The sequence below is a fragment of the Leptinotarsa decemlineata genome, unplaced genomic scaffold, assembly GCF_025532065.1.
Source record: "Leptinotarsa decemlineata unplaced genomic scaffold, Ldec_3_MD MMD2_tig00001393_RagTag_RagTag, whole genome shotgun sequence".
In the NCBI taxonomy this organism is placed as follows: domain Eukaryota; kingdom Metazoa; phylum Arthropoda; class Insecta; order Coleoptera; family Chrysomelidae; genus Leptinotarsa; species Leptinotarsa decemlineata.
Genome location: NW_027412562.1, coordinates 2,633,284 through 2,650,593, shown reverse-complemented (window position 1 = coordinate 2,650,593; position 17,310 = coordinate 2,633,284). Strand labels below are relative to the sequence as shown.

Genomic DNA, 17,310 nt, shown 5'->3' with positions numbered 1-17,310 from the left:
AGCGATTTAATGATTCTCCATAACACTTTTTTTCAATTTCTCAACATTTTCATCGGCAGTGGCGTCCAGGGCAAGTGTCAATTCACATATTTTCAACCTTCTGTGGAAAGCTTGTACCACTTTTTCTGACTCAGAGTACAATCATGGTATGCCACTGTCAAAATTCAAAGTGTTTTAAGTACTCAATTTCATTTTTTACGCAAAATTTGATGCGAATTCTTCGATCCATTCTTTTTGATAGCAGAAAATTGCTGAACAAGCAAAACACTTCAGATTTTTATGTTTTTATGAACAAACGAAGCATTCTAAACAGCTGAAACTATGAACATGTGTTTGGAACATGTGAACCAATATGAAAAAAAAAAGAAAAAATAACCTATCGAATGTACGTAGTTAGCGAAATTTGAACATTCACCTTTAAAAGAGCTAGACGTTTCTCAACGGAACAGCTGTAAAGGGAAACTAAAATACTCAACATTAGATCCTTATATAGCTACCACTGTTTGATATGGATGTTCTTGAATATTCAGAAATTTTGTTTCGTCGCTCATAAAACGACAAGATCAGTCTTGCAGTCAAAATTCCGCTGTTTAAAAAAAGTCATACACGAAGGTTCGTTTTTTTTCGGACCCAAACTATTTAACCTCTTTCCAACAAACATGAAAAAAATGAAAAAATTAAGTAAATTTAAACCGACCCTCAAGAAACTCATTCAAAAGAACCCGATGACACTGAAAATATAAAAAAAAAACAAAATATTTGAATACCCATCTCAAAATCCTGCATTGCCGATCGTTACCTCCTCCTCTGCATTTTCACCATCATTATGATTACCAGTTCTTTATTATAAATTCTATTTTCTTAATTTATATTATTCTTTGTATTTTTTGTTTACGTTTACATTTTTTATTCCCTACCACTGCTGTTATATGCATATAATAATGTTATTACAGAACTTGAATATTCAACGAAAGTCATTTTTTGTGGAGGAAAAAATCAGTTTTTTTATCGATGAAGAACTCGGAAGGAATACTCCTTCCAATGGGGTAGGAAAAGCACAAAACAGGCGACATGCGCCCAGGTGTATTCTACCGCACTTTGGAAGAAGCAAGATTATTATTGTGTAAAGATGTATACATTGTATCGTATTGTTTATGACTACATTTATTTTAGACTGTATCAGGAGAAATTATACGAATTTCCCTTCGATTTAAATCAATTCAATTCCTTTTTGTACACATCGTACGATTCCAATGTATTTTTTCCGAAGCTGAATAAAAGTCAGAATACTCTTTGACCATACCTGGAACTCATATACCGCTTCTTTCGGGAAATAGAAACTATTATTGGTGGCATTTTTCTCTGAACCAGACCAAAATATGTAACTGTCAAATAATAACGTTTATCAAAGTGAATCGCAAGTATTGCCTTCCTATCCCTGTATACGTACGGTATCAAGAATGATCCCAACATATCACTATGCAGTGTTAAATGTTTGTAGTCGTCTATTAAGCCGCTAAGCGCGTGTCGATCCTTGTATAGTGTCTCGTGCGACCTTTAACCTCTGACTTCATCTGCCTTCTCAACCCTACGCGTTGTGTTTGTCTGATTGATTGCTTGTAATTTGTAATACATCGAAGCATGCTGGAGGAATTCTTTTGTAACGACAGTTTTCCTAGTATTCAAATGTCATCAGCCAACCAGTGAAATAACGGGTTTCGATTGATTTATGGGTTTGTTCTGAAGCCATTCTGTCCAGGGAGTCAATAAGGATAGTACGTGATTGTGGGTTCATTTCATTTGCATGGCTGATGTCTTTCTTGGAAGAAGGAGAGACAGTTTCGAAAAATCTTTCATTTTTTAAATGACTTTATGATATTTTCACTTTGAGAAACAGAACGAGTAGACTCTTCATGTGAGTTTTCAGTAAAATTTCATTAGGTTGTTTTAAAGGTTTTGTCTGATTGAAGATCATGTGTTTTTGTAGCTCCATATCTCCATATGAATATTTATTATTTTAATGATCGATAGAAATTTTGCTCGATACTGTATTTTCCTCTAATAAGAATTCGAAGTGAACCAAAGCGCTACTAAAACAGCCCAAAAAATTAACCAATCATTTGGCAATGATAGTGTTAACGTTCGACGTTGGTTTGCAAGATTTGGTTCCAGATATGTTAGCCTCGAAGATGAGCCCCAAAGTGGTCGACATACAGTTATGCAGGACGAGGACTTGAGGACTTATCACAATTATGGTTAGAAATGTATTGGAAGGTCAAAAAGCTCGAAAATCGAGTGCCCCACGATTTGAATGATCGACAGAAATTGTCATGTTTCGAAGTCCATGCTTCATTGCTTTTCCGCAACCAAAACGATCCCTTTTTGGATTGGATCCTCACGTGTGATGGAAAGTGGATCCTCTCAAACAGTAGGAGACGTTCAGAAGAGTGGTTGGATATCGATGAGCCACCTATTTTGAGCAAATAAATAAAATGAACCGTTCGATTTTCAATTGAGCGTTGGAATTCTGCCTCAACCTCCATATTCTCCAGACCTTTCGCCAAACAACTACCATCTCAACTTCAATAACAGTCACGCCAGTAAAACCTTGGCCAATCAGAACCAGGCATAAACGGCTTTCGTCGACTTTAGAATTCCAACCGCATCGACTGAGGTATTACAGTTTCAAGCAGACTCATGAAAACTGACGAAACTCTTGAACCCACCTTCAAAATGTCTGGCGCTGATTATTCACTACATTTTTTGTGGAATGTTATTGACTCAGGATTTTCAAACCTGAACTAAAGCGCGGCAGATTAATATACAGGGAGATACCTTGTACTCGGTTAAATACCTCCACCAAATATGAGGCCGCCCGTGAAGGATAAAGTATCGTAAAAAAATTGATCATTAGAAATTCTCGAGCGCGTCAGATTAAGGTAGGATGAGTTAATTACCTGCTAAAAAGTGTATATTCCAGTAATCTGACTATTTGAGAGAGACGTATTGAAAGGGGAGTGCAGCAAAGTTGTGAAAAAATAAAGTCATTTCGACATTCTTGAGCGTAGCTAATTTTTATTTTTTTTATAATTCAAGAATTACGAAAAATATATAATCTGACGATTTACGCAACCCGAAATAACGGAAATTTGTCCTGAGCTTTTCAATTAAGTTCAATGATTAAAAAAAATTGAATTTTTTTTTTGTCAGACTAGGCGAATCCCTCTAGATATTCGTCAGATTATGAGACGGCACGACTAGAACATAAAGATGAACCATATATATCTTAATCTGACGCGCTTGAGTATCAAAATGGCAATTCATTCTGCACATTATAATGATGGCCGCGAGTTTACGTCAGATTAAATAGTCAGATTATTGAATGAGAGCTGGAAAATAAAAAACGCAATGTGTTCAATTCTTTCAAATATTCAATAGATTTCTAGTCTTCACATCCAGAAATCAAAAAAAATATTCTGATATGTACAAAAATTCAAAATATCGATATTTTCAAAGCACAGAAGTTCAAAAATGGTGGACAAAAATGAAAATTCAGTAGAAATCATCTACCGAACTTTCTGATATCTACAGAAAAAGCTTGAACTAGTTTTTAATATCTTTATTGCGATAAAACAGTCAAATATTTATTTTCTCTATATCTCCAAACTTTCTCAATATATCAAAATAAAAAATTTGAGAAGTTAATTTCATTATTTGTCAAAAAAATTCATATATTCATATGAAATAACAATGAACAGAATTTTCACCACTTTGATAGTCCAGGATATCTATCATATGAATTTTCAAAAAATATATTTCTGATATTTTACGAACTATTACCAATACCTGAAATTTCCAAAAAAAAATTTTTTCTGTAATTGTTATACTTCAAGAAGTACTTCGAGAAACAACATACCAATAGGACCGACCATAAATCTTGTGGCATCTGGATGACATGAAATTGTTTTTCCACCAAACCCAAACAACCTATTAATGAACGCTCGACCTACATAGGCGAATTCATTATGTAATTCAACATTGAAGTGAGGCTTGACTAATAAAAAATTGGCAGCAGGACAAAAATCGATCACTAACTGGTAAAGCAAACAATAGTATATGTTCATCTGATAGAATTTCAAGCTAGATATATTTCAGAAGTGAATTTGTAGTTTTTCTATCAGAGATTATATTGGTCAAACATGGGGCAATGTTACTGGAAGGATTGAAGACCATATATAGAGTTTTTTGGTAGAAAAGATTTATTCTATGTTGAATTTTGTTGAATGTTGTATTTATTCAACATTTGCAAACATCTTTTAGGTATGAATTCGATTATGATGTATTGCATTTGGTATTAGAGAAATATTTGTTACTTGATGGTTTGGCATATTTGGAATCAGACTGCTCACATTCAGAAATCCCAGTCAATGATCAAATGGAATTGAAAGAAATTCGTGAAATCAACAAGTTGTTAGTGTGGTTCATCGTTAAAAATAACTTCTCTCAATATTGAGTAATATTTGCGAAAAAACCAATCGAGATAACCATCTAGATTTGCCAATGCTGACAGTTTAACACAACAATCGACTTCACCAGCAAGATTTGTAACGTTCTTCAACACGTCTGTCTGCGATCTCATTAATAAAAATGTTAAGCTTAATGAACAATCAACCAATTTCGAAATCTCGGCACACGTCTAACATTCTGACCTTAGTAATAGCACTTATGAATAATCCCAACCTTGCTCCACTAATTTCTGAATCCTCATTGTGATTTGACTTCGTATTGTTGAGCCCAGTTGCATTACTGTAACAATGACGGGAATATTCTTTGTTCCTAAGACATTTGTCTGTTGCATCAGAAGCTACGATTTCATTTGAAGTCTTTGTCCTCGTATCCATCAATCACAGTTTTGTTGTCTTGTATGACTCGTAAATATGTTGCGGTGAAAACAAATTACTTTATTGGAGACATCGAACGTGTGTATGAATGTGGGAAAATTCTCGTGAGGATACTTTCGACAATTGTTTGAAGTTTCTTAATTTAAGGAAAAAGTAAGAGCTACATTTTATCATAAAGAGAACCACAGCAGAAAACAAATTAGGATATTTGACTTAGTTTCCACAGAACATGATGATAATGATGTTTCATTTAACGGAATCATGGATATACTTCAGTGTTATTAATATAACTTCAACTTCAATATTGAACAAAAGTCTTTTTTCTTAGAGAAATCACACTATTTTATTTTTTTGAATGAGAAGTATCATTAACAAAATATTTTCTGAAAAAGATCTAACAACAAATTCATGAGAAAATGAACAGTTGATTGAAACCAAATGACTCTAGGAACAGTAACAACCACCGTCACTTCTTACAACTAACGCTATAAGTACTTTATATTTCAGGATTATCTGAGATGATAAGACGAAATGATGTTATAGTGTTAGAACTTCTTGGAGAACAACGAATAGACGCTCGCTGGACTCGGGGTAAATGGCAAGCCGCTGAACGGGCTTGAATCTTATGTGACTGACTGTTCGTTGTCGAGCAGTAACAGTCGGTAACCACAAATCAGAATATAGCCTAATCACCTCCGGAGTGCCTCAAGGATCACATCTAGGGCCACTCCTATTTAATATTTATATGAAAGATATAATTGTTAAATACGACAAGTTACTAATGAATAGAAGATTTTTCTTTGTGTGATTTTCACGCAGTAACTTATCGGGGTGAACTAAAAAGTTTGCGATTCTCCACTTGTATAAAGTTCTTCATTATAATTTTAAAATTTTTCAGATTGTGGAAGGTAACAAATACCCAAAAAAAGGTCTACAAAAAATATTCATAGACTATTACAATTAAAATGTTCTCCACTCCACCCCAATATTTCAGATGTGAAGTCATGAATAATTCCGTTGATTCGCCTGCTATCCTTAGTTACATTTACCTTAATGGTCCTACTTATACAACTAGGCATCTGCATCCATTCCGTTATGAACAATCTTTAAAAAACTATTTTTGAACCCTCCATAGGTGCAACATATCATACAATAGGCTGTCAAATTCCATCTCTATTGATAGAAAGAACATTTTTTTGTTACACAGATTTGATGTGTACTAATATGTATATATTTTTTCCATTTTTATATCATTTTCATTTTCTCTATGCACTCAATTACGAACTAATTTTAAAATTTATTTATGTGTGCTGTTTTTCCGGGTTTTCCTGCAGCTGAAAAAGCAAAGGCGCCACTGGAATCAATGAAGTCGCCCCGGAGCGCCAATTGATTTTTATTGTTGTTTAGCTTTAGGTGTTTAACAAGATCAATAATGTCAAAACTAATTTCAAAATCAGACATCTAACATCAGATTCATTGGAACTAGACGTGAAATGATTGCCCCTGAGAGACGTTAGAGACGTCTCGAAGAAATTATTGAATAGTATACGAAACCACATGAAACTGCAAATATATACAACTGTAATAAAAATAGAAGATTCTACAGGACAACAAGTGGAATATGAATGTTGTACACCTTCTTCTTTTCTTTTTTTTCATGGAGATACATTCATTGTAATTTTTGAATAGAAACACTATGTACCTATATACAGTGTGACCCATTTTTAATGTAAACGCCCCCCTAAAATTTGAAGTTGTAAATCGATTTCAATAATTTTTCATTTTAAATGTCAAGTACTAAAAGGTCTACCTTGGGTTTCAGGACATATCTACGATATTTTTTCTTAGTCGAAAATCGGGATTTTTTATTAGCGATTTTTTTATTAAAAAAATCACTACGCCACTGGATTCAGAGTGCCTCTAAATAGGTGTGACCAAAATTTCATGAAAAAAATATTCATTGTTAACAACGTTATGACAACTCAAAAATTCGAAAACTCACACAGCTAACAGTCACAATGTATCATTTTTTTTTGATTTCAACAATAAAGTGCCGTCAGATGAAAAAAAAAACAAATAGCGTAAATATTTTTAATGAAAATAACGGAATTATATTCACACAATTCAACTAGCAATGAACGCAACTAATTATTGAAATGTTTCGATTCAGTGCAACAATTAATTCTAACTCATATTCTAGTAGCCTCTACTAATCCACCACGTATTTCGATACATGTGTCGTAGCGCTTACGAATGTTTCTGATTACGTTCCTTAGTTCTTGAGGGCCAATATTGGGCAGGAAATTTCTATTGTTTAAATATTTCCCTTGGGACCATAAACAATATTCCAGGCGTCTTGCTTCGTCGCCTTCTTGAAGTGTGTGTAAAAATTTTGGCTTGGAAGGTTTAATATTCTTCGCCTTGAGACATCTCCGAATAGTTTCTCGTGGAATATTCAAATCTAAAGTGGCATTCCTTATACTGGCATTAGGATTATTTCCGAAATAATCTAAAATGATTTGATCATTCCTGTCAGTCCTGTTTCGTCTTTGTACAGGATTACTTTATAACATCATTTTTGATACTGCACCAGTTTTATTGAATATTTTATTTACCGTACCGCAGCTAATACGAGGACGATCTGGATGTCTCTCATTAAAATACTCTACAAATCTCTCTAGCACTTCTAACGTCATCTCCCGAAAGGCGTACAATTTCAATTTTCTCTCTTACGCTCAATCTTGCAGCCATGACCCGAAATAATTCGAAGAACTGTAAGGTGAATATTGTTGACAATAGTACACTTAAATCTATCAGAAGTGTCAAACTGTAATATCATAAAATTGAAATATTAGGTCTTAGTTTTAGTTAATTTGCGTGAAAACTTTAATGTAATTCTGTTATTTTCATTAAAAATATTCACGCTATTTGTTTTTTTTTCATCTGGCGGCAATTTATTGTTGAAATCATAAAACAAATATTCTCATGGCTATATCTGTTGATATCGGATTTTTTTTTGTAAGTGTTAGCTGTGTGACTTTTCAAATTTTTGAGTTATAATAACTTTGTTAATATTGAATATTTTCTCATGAAATTTTGGTCACACCTGTTAAGAGGCACTCTGAATCCAGTGGCGTAGTGATTTTTTCAATAAAAAAATCGCTAATAAAAAATCACGATTTTCGACTAAGAAAAAATATCGTAGTATGCCTTGAAACTTTATTAAACATTTAAAATTTTGTCCCAAGGTAGACCTTTCAGTATTTGACATTTCAAAAAAAAAATTATGAAAATCGGTTTACAACTTCAAATTTTAGGGGCTGTTTCCATTAAAAATTGGTCACACTGTATGTGTGACCAATTTTTATTGGACCAATAATTTAATGTGACCAATTTTTAATGGAAATATATATATTCATATGTATAGATAAAACAAATTTTAGTTGCATCAATGTATAACATAAGTTTTCGATATATTAATACATATAAGAGATCATAACATATAATACTAGATAAATGATTTTTGTGGTTAATTTGTTTATTCTACACCAAAATTGTATGTAACTTTTGTAATATTTATATGTATAATTTTTCAGTGTGAATTAACGTGAATATTATTATTAAAGTAATTTTCATGGATAGTGTTATTGATTTTCTTCGACGGGTAATGAATCCGACATAAATCAAATAATAGATAAATCTGAAAACGCTGCATTCGTAGCACACTGGAAATAGTTTAAAAATTCCCCAAGTCACTTGACTGTATTAAAAATTGAGCAACTGTTTCTCATATAACCCTTGTTGGATTCCTAGATTTGTGATCACGTGAAATAAAAATGACTGAAAGCCAGTTATCTCAGCACATACGATCTATATCATAAATAAGTGAAATAATTCGAGTCAGCAGCTCATGTTTCGAAGTAATGATACATACGTCCGTATCTTTCGCAGCCTGATTCGAGTAAGATACCGTATTTCATTGTAGAGTCAACGAGGTTTCATTTGACACGTTCACGAATATATTGGCAAAGACAGGAAACAAAAAACCGACCGAAATAATAGAAAACCATAAAGTAACTTGGTTGATCGGCTATGCGAATCTAGATCAGTTGGTCGCTGCAACCGAACGGAAAACTTACGAAAGGTGTTTTCGATGTCATGGATCATTTGATTCCCATTGCCGCAATTCGGGTGTTTTTGTGGAATTTCACTCGGTTGAGATATAACAAACAGTTGCTAATAGCCGATTGGAAATTTTGAGTTTTTGATTGATTCTGCCGGATATCTGACCTACTCGACGTTAGAAACCTTTTCTTTTTACAGGATGAGTTGAGAAGTCTAATGAAATTCAGATATTACAGAGAAAGAAAATTAATATATTTATTGAAATAGGAACCTAATATACAATATTATATAAAACATATTACCAACTTTATGGAAATTGAAAATAGTTATAAAAAACTTAAAATGTGGATATAGTTCAGAATTGGAAATAAAAACTTCTAGTTTGAAAAATAACGACATATGTTGTCAAAAAAATACATTGTAATATAGATGGAGCTCCAATAAAATGACAAATAGAAGAAAACACCATACAAATACTAAATTTATTATTATTATCTCACCAAGTATCATTCAAGTAGAGCATTATGGATGGATTACAATAACTGTTTTTAAAAAATACTGAATGATGGACTAGATTTAATTACATTTGGTACCTAATTTACTGTATGCATTAAACCCTTTGAAAAATAAAGATTTCATTGCACTTCTCCTATTTGTTCTGCATAAATGCAAATAAGTATGATTTCTTGTGACATATTTGTGCACTTCAGAATTCATACTAACAAATTCAGAAAAATATGAGGGTGACAAGTTATCCAGAATTTCATATATAAATGTCATAGTCATGTATAATATAATAAAATCGTAAAGAAACTGGGTAGCCACCGCAAAGTTTGTAACATAATTCCGATTTCAGTGAATCTATTCACTATTAGAACAATTCGCATACCGCGATTTTGAAGTTTTTGTAATTGAGATGTTTGATTTAGATTAAACAAAAAAATAATAGAAGCACAGTAATCAAAATGTGGTTGGATAATCGCATTGTATACAGTAATATAAGACTGAGTGAATAAATGTTTGCAAGGAATATAGTTTTTTAGATATTTTTTCACATATATAATCGAGATGATAGCCAAAGGGTAATAAATAATCCAACTGGGATCCAAGATATTTGATACATGACACAATTTCAATGTTGTCATTACAGATTTGTAGATTTATTTCATTTGAATCAAGGTTGTTCCATTTATATTGTGTTGTCATAATCATTCCTTCAGTTTTCATTTCATAAAGTAGAGGTCCTGATATGCTACCATGCGGCACACCTATATGTATATCCAATATTATCTTGATCTCTGCCTTTTTGGTTTCTATAGGATGAATAGTCTGGCAAAGAAGTTGGAAAATTAAAGTATTCAGCAATGGAAAAACTGTGTGAAAACTTAAATTTCATCCATTTCTGAAGGCGGGGGCGGATTTTAGCTTTCGAAACGTTAGAAAAAGTATTGTTTGATTCTCCATTTTTTTAGGAAAAATTATAAATATGACAAGTTACTGATAAAAAGAACGTTATTGTTTGAGAAGAATAGTTCGAATCCACGTAGTAACTTCTCCGGGCAAACTAAAAAGGTTGCCCTTTCTACAAGTGTATTGTAATACATTACAATTTCCATATTTTTCAGATAAGAAACTGCGATTCTCTTCGAATGAAAAACTGGGTTTCCTCCGCAAAAAATGACTTTCGTTCGATATATTGTTGTTGTTGTTGTTAATTTGATTCTATCAAAATACGCAAAACTTTATGTTGTTGTCAATAGATAATTGTTTATTTGTTGAGAGTTGTACTTACTTTTTCATTGATACTGAAAATCAGAAAAATTTCATTGTGAAATCCAAACCACTAATTTTGTTGTATCAAAAAATGAGAGGATTTTCTCTGAGTGAAATCTATTCGCAATAAAACCTGCATCATTTTCGAATTGAAAGGAGGCGAAAAATAAAAGAGGTTATGAAACTTTTCATCACAATTGAACACGATTCGTTTTGATCATTTGTTTTCTTCAAACCATTAGCGCTCAAATAGATGAACTAAATATGGGGTAGCATATTTGTCATTACATTCCATTGTAAACTTCATTTTGTGTACATTTCCACTTCAACTTGGATCACTAATTTCCTTTTCGAACTCAATATTATTATTCAGAATACGTAACCTAACCTAAGGCCACTCCTATCTGAAATGACCTAAGCATATTGGATCTATCACATACTCAATCTATTCCAAAATATATTTATTTGAACTCATTCATATTGAATCAAAAATTGGAAATGTCTAAACGATATTGTATCATTATGAAATTTAATTTTTTGATTGCTCATCATTGTTCTTACTGAGGAATTAATATTTAATTGCAAACAAAATTGTGTCTGATTGTTCTATTGAGAACACATTTTTCATAACAGTACAGACATGTTATTTCCCAACGCACGTTTCGATAACAAAATTAGCACCATCAGGACTGAAATTCGAACTACCAACTAGCTCACAGCTTCGATAATGAGAGTTATCAAGTGAAGGTAATCAGTTGTGTGTTATTAATGAGTCATAAGTTTGGTAATTATGTTACTTGTTATTGTATTTTATACTTCTTATCAATATATTATCGGCTACTTGTTTTATTGCTTTTATTGCTGTAATTATTGCGTGAAAGAGTAAACAACGGGTTGTTTGGAATATAAGACTTTTATCGCGTTTCATAGATCTAATTTCACATTTTTCTACTTATGAACTTTTTGAGGTATCTGAAAACCTGTTGTCATGTCTGATTCCAACAATTTCAAGAATCATCCACTTATACTGTGGCTCCTCTTTAAGACGTGTTGAGCAACACAAGCCTTGAAATATGTTCCTTGAAGCGAGTTCTTGTAGTCTGCTCAATTTGACCAATATAATCTTCATCGCAAACCTCACAGTTCATTTCATGAAACTTTCCATTTCTATTCTCTTGTCTTTCGGGTTGCCCGAAACTTGTTGAAGTGTAGGTACAAGCAGTGTGAAACTTCTATATTCAATTTTCGATAAATTCAGATTTGAAACCGACAGAGTTTATCGAAAATTTGGCCCAATTCGTAGGTGCATTTTGGTTAATGTGGCAAAATCATGAATTTAGAGTATTCACCTTTCTAAAAAGCCGATGAATTTTGAAGACACTACACATGTTTGCTTCCCTGGATAAATAAACAATAGGTTTGAAGGATACTCGTTACTTTCAGCTATTTTATTGATGAGTTTTTTCTCGATATCACATATTTCTTCACTTTGTGCTTTGTGAACATTATTTTTGTTCAAGTTAAGAAAACGTTTTTTGAATAGTATCATTTTACGTCAGAGGTTCCAATTTTACCCATCACGTCTAATCGTTATTAAAAATTCATTCAGTTACAGAGATCACAAGGTTTATATTGAATGAAGTGCAATAAATCTCACATCGAGTTGTCGAAAGATGAATTAAATTCAAAACTCCGCCTTCTTCTTTGAATATACTCGTGAGACCATATTTCATGAAATAAAAACTTTTTGGCTTTCTACTTCCCCATGCTAAAAAAATTCTAATCTATACATATTTGTAAACAATACATTTTCAACTGGATGATTGGAGATGTAGAATGCAAAAAAGCTTTCAATTCCAACATTGAATTGCATAGTTAATTCAATGATTACTATTTTCAGTAGAATTTATTATATGTGAAGTTAACCAATATTAGGATTTTTGCTTTGCTATTCAGATATAAAAATGAAAAGATCAATCTAGGTGATACCGTAAAAAAATTCATCATTTCTTGTTTTTTCCATGCTAAAAGGATCACTCATTGCAGTAATTCATTAGTAAAAAACATCAAGTCTTCTCTGGAAATAAGTGAATGATAATGTCAAGTGTTTCAAGTATGTTATCCACCCTGAGGCACATAAGGGTTCATATTTTCTCAGATATAAATTTTTCATGTATTCTCTTAAATGTATGACGTCAAACAAATTGAAATAGAAAGACATCATGATGATAACGAGTACGCTTCCCAATATTTATTGGCATTCAACTATACATGCAAACCTTAAAGAATACTGAATTCTTGAATATTTTTAATATTCAAATCATATAACTCAATTGATAACCAAATGAAAGTTCATAATACTTTGAAATAAGTATATCAGGTTTCGTCGAATATTGATCAATTGGTATTTTATTGGAAACATCAATAGCGTTTTCGATCTAAAAGTGGAATCGATTATATTAAATCTTTTTGCATGGCACACGAACTTAGCTTTTTTCACCTTTTTTGTCAGTGAAAACCAGAAATATGTAGAAAGAAGTATATTTTTCGAATATCGTTTTCAATGTTCACTAATAAAACTCGACATCTTCTCCACCTGTCATTTGAAATGTATCCGAACGCATATTTGTGCTTGAAAGATATAGTGTGTTTCCAATGTTGTTTTGCGTATGTATATCTGATGATATTGGTATCTGACATGTATCTTAAGTTGATGTTTTTTGATGAGAAAAATCTGAAATTTCCAAATGATTTTCATTATTCAGGCTGCGATGATGGAATATGTGGATGTCGAAAGATTGACTATGCGAACAACTTTTTTGTAGTGCAAAACTGATATTCAACGTAACCAATACTCTTACTTACTTACTCTTTCAGACATTTTTCGATATCGTTTTTAATTTCTGTCTTATGTTTATTAGAAGTTGTACAAAAAACTACCTAAATGAATCACAGCAAGCATCAGATGTTGAAAGTAAAATTGAGTGTCAATAAATTGAACAATTTCGTAGAAGTACAATAAAATGTTATTATATCAAATAGTAAATTATAAGTCATTCGATTTCTCAAATTGGTTGAAATAGCTTGAACTGTTTCAACTTGAGAAATATCATTCAAGATGTCAATACCACACAACTGAATATATAATGGAATATTTTCGAAAATCACAGAAAAACCACGAGTAACAATTACCTATAAGCGTGATAATGAAAATATGGATTATGGTACTGACCTTATTTTTATTTTAGTAGCCGATTTGAAACTTCACACTGTAAAAATGACTGTTCTTTCCTCCCTTCAAACTGAAAATTGGCATCAACTAAGTATCGAATAGTTTTTGGTAGTCATTCTAGTCCACATGAGCACAGTTTTTTGTTTTCAAATTTTCACTCCCTCACTTTTGCGCAACATAATCGAATTGCAAAACATTGATAAGACCTCCAGTGTGTGTTCTCAAGTCACGAATTACGTACCACGCCTTCAGATCCTTCAATACCTCGGAGCGAACTGTTTCACTTTTAAGTATAGTAAGAGTAAACTTGTTGTTTTTGGGCAACTTTTGAACGTCTCTTCGTAACACTTAAATCTCGTGAAGGTCCCTGACAATTGCAAGTGAACTGTATGCACCCAATTAAAGTGTCAAAAGTGAAATTAACCTTTTACAATAAATTACAGACACAGGTTTTATTACTCAGTTCAATTGTTGGTACCGCATGATGAATCCCGTTTTCTCCAGGCGAATCAACTGAATACAGTCAAAAGTTTTTCGGGAAACATCAACGCGCGCGTAGACGGAAAACCTCGGAAACTTCAACGTGCGGTAAAGACAGGAGCCACGGGAGATTTCAACGGGTGCATACACTAGAAACTCCTCACAAATCACTAACAACTCAATTATCGAGTGACGCACTATTGTCCTGGAGAGTCCTGCAAGATGCGGCCACTGCGTGAGTTGATACACGTGTGTCAGAGCACGGAGATGACTGGCGTGCACTCCCTGCTGTAACTGAGAGAGCACTGGTCCAGCGCGTTTGTAATCTAGCAGGCTTATACAAGACACTGCTCTAGTTTACCGCCTTGAGATCGAAAGTGTTTTGTCGGATGGACTCACTTGATATGGTTTTGGTTTTGTTAGTTGTCTTTGCAAAGGTGACGGGTGTAATCGAGTGGTCGTTGGTCAGTTCCTTGTTGGTGGTGGAGGTCTACAGGGTGAAGCACTAGAAATAACTCATTTATTAGAGAATTGCTTTAGGGATTCACGATATTGCAGGATTTTTCAGAAATTCCTCTACTTCAGTTGGGAATCCGTCATACATATACGTGTATGTTATAGTGAATGAAATGGTATCGCGAATTTGATTTTGATATTCAGAAATGATTGTTTTGCCCAATCGCCAAATTTGATGAAAATTTACTAATTTAAAAAGTTCCCCTTGTGAAAAATCTGCTACAATTTTCATTTCTTCTAGAAAAAGTCTTTAAATCATTCTCAAAAATATCAATTATTTAATAGACATTTAATGAAATGTGGGTATGAACCTGAATTTTTTCAGTTTCAGATTGCTTATAATTTCCTCCAACTACCATGCCATTGATTATCTCCGAATATAATAATGCAAAGACTTTGAATTCAACAAATGAAACGAACAAATTGTAACGAAAACTCAGTTTGATACAGAATACATACCTCATCCATAGGATTTTTATGAATTTTGTGTATCTATACACATACAGAATTGTTGAGGAGAAACCCAGATCAAAATTTGAAGGTATGCGGAATGAAGATCCAAATATCTATCTACAATGAATACATGACTTTTCATGTGGTTTTAACCACATGGAAATATAATTTTCGAATTGAAGAATTTGAACATACCTATAGGTTTCCTAGTAAATTATTGACAGGTATAGAAACCAGTATAGAATGATAAAAAATATGGAGCTACGATATGAGTTATTCTAAACGAAACACTTTACGTAAGGTATTCATCGAGGTTTTTTCAACTTTACACTTTCTCAAGAAACAAATTTCTGTGGTGGTTTTTCACACAATTGAAAATTTTGTTATTACAAGATAGTTGGTCACATTTCCTACAACTCTGATGAAGATTTCACAACTTTCTGATAAGTAAGATATTCCACTTTTATTTTAGGTTCATTACAAGGTCAGTCAAAACAAATATAGTATAATAATTCAAATATATTCAAGCGAACTGTATTTTTTGTTACACTCAAACTCTGCTTTATTTTGTGGAGAAAATATCATTATAGTAATGGTGAGGTAAACATATGGGAAAATGATTTTTGCTGAGACATTAATAATACCTAGATATTACAAATGTATATCGAAAATATCAAACTATAACATAGAAATCAACGAAACATTTTTCAGAAGTGATTTTTTCAGGGTGTAGCCGACATAACTCCAAATTTTATTTGATATTCTTGCGGATTGAATTATTGTCGTTCAGAAAAAAAACCAATTAGATATTGAATAGTCATCGCTATTGGGAATTTTATTATCATTATTATCATCACGAATGGAAATTAAGGTAAATTTATCGTCAACTTCAAGCATGTCTATACCTCTATATCTAAAAAATATACAGGTCTTTTTTATTAGCTGATCCCGCTATTACTATCTCGGAAAAGTTAAGACCTCCATCAGGTCCGTTGAATCGGACAACAACTTTATATTTTGTGGAACTGGAATAAACTTTATTTGATATTGGAATTATCTGTAGGGGTTTTCGACATATTTTCCAAAAACTGTAATTGTCGAATTTCGTTTTTTGGCTCTACTGCCTCTATTTCGAATGATATAAAACAAACAGAGAAACTTTCAATATTGTTTCTTATTCATCATGATTTGAAATGAAGTAATTTGCAAAGCAACGTTCCATCCATTGGATTTCATCATCAACTACATTTTTTTTAAAGCGGACATCTAATCTTTTACATCGATTCAATGTGTCGTTACAGTGGCTACAAAAGTTGGTGAAAAAACTAGAGGTCCTTATTCGAAAAATTAGGCTGATGATGAAATATAATGAACGAAACGTCAGTCCAAACTGGTTCATATAAGCAGCTTGGGACGTTTCTCATTTTTTATCATTCGAAATGGAGGTGGTTTTGCCAAAAAACGAAATTCAAAAATGATAGTTTTTGGCGAATATTTTAAAAACTACCACCACTGAGAAACAATTATTCTGGTTTCCCAAAAATAAAAAACTCTTATCTAATTCAGACGACCTTGTATGTTTTACCGTTTTCAAAAAAGAGGGATTAGCTAAAAAAATGGCATGCTCATGTAGAAATCACTTCATAGTGAAACTATTATTTTTTTTTCAATTAGACTCCACAGCTATTCGTGTTCGACTATGTAAGCTACTGTTTTGTAAATAGTTTTATTTGGAAATTACCTATTATAGTAAATGCTGAGGTTGAGCGAATGAGTGCTTTTAGCGAACAGAGCACTATTTCGCTCATTTTGTGAAATAATAAAAATCAT

The 17,310-nt window shown here is 32.5% G+C and overlaps 1 protein-coding gene across 1 annotated transcript in view; it reads right to left on the bottom strand.

Moving 5' to 3' along the window:
* LOC111509791 (histone-lysine N-methyltransferase MECOM) overlaps positions 1-14,894 on the bottom strand; it is a 167,698-nt gene extending 152,804 nt beyond the window's left edge. Inside the window, exon 1 of the mRNA XM_074176086.1 lies at positions 14,032-14,894. The gene's annotated coding sequence lies outside the window, so the exon portion shown is untranslated. The remainder of the gene's footprint in view (positions 1-14,031) is intronic.
* Positions 14,895-17,310: the final 2,416 nt, after the last annotated feature.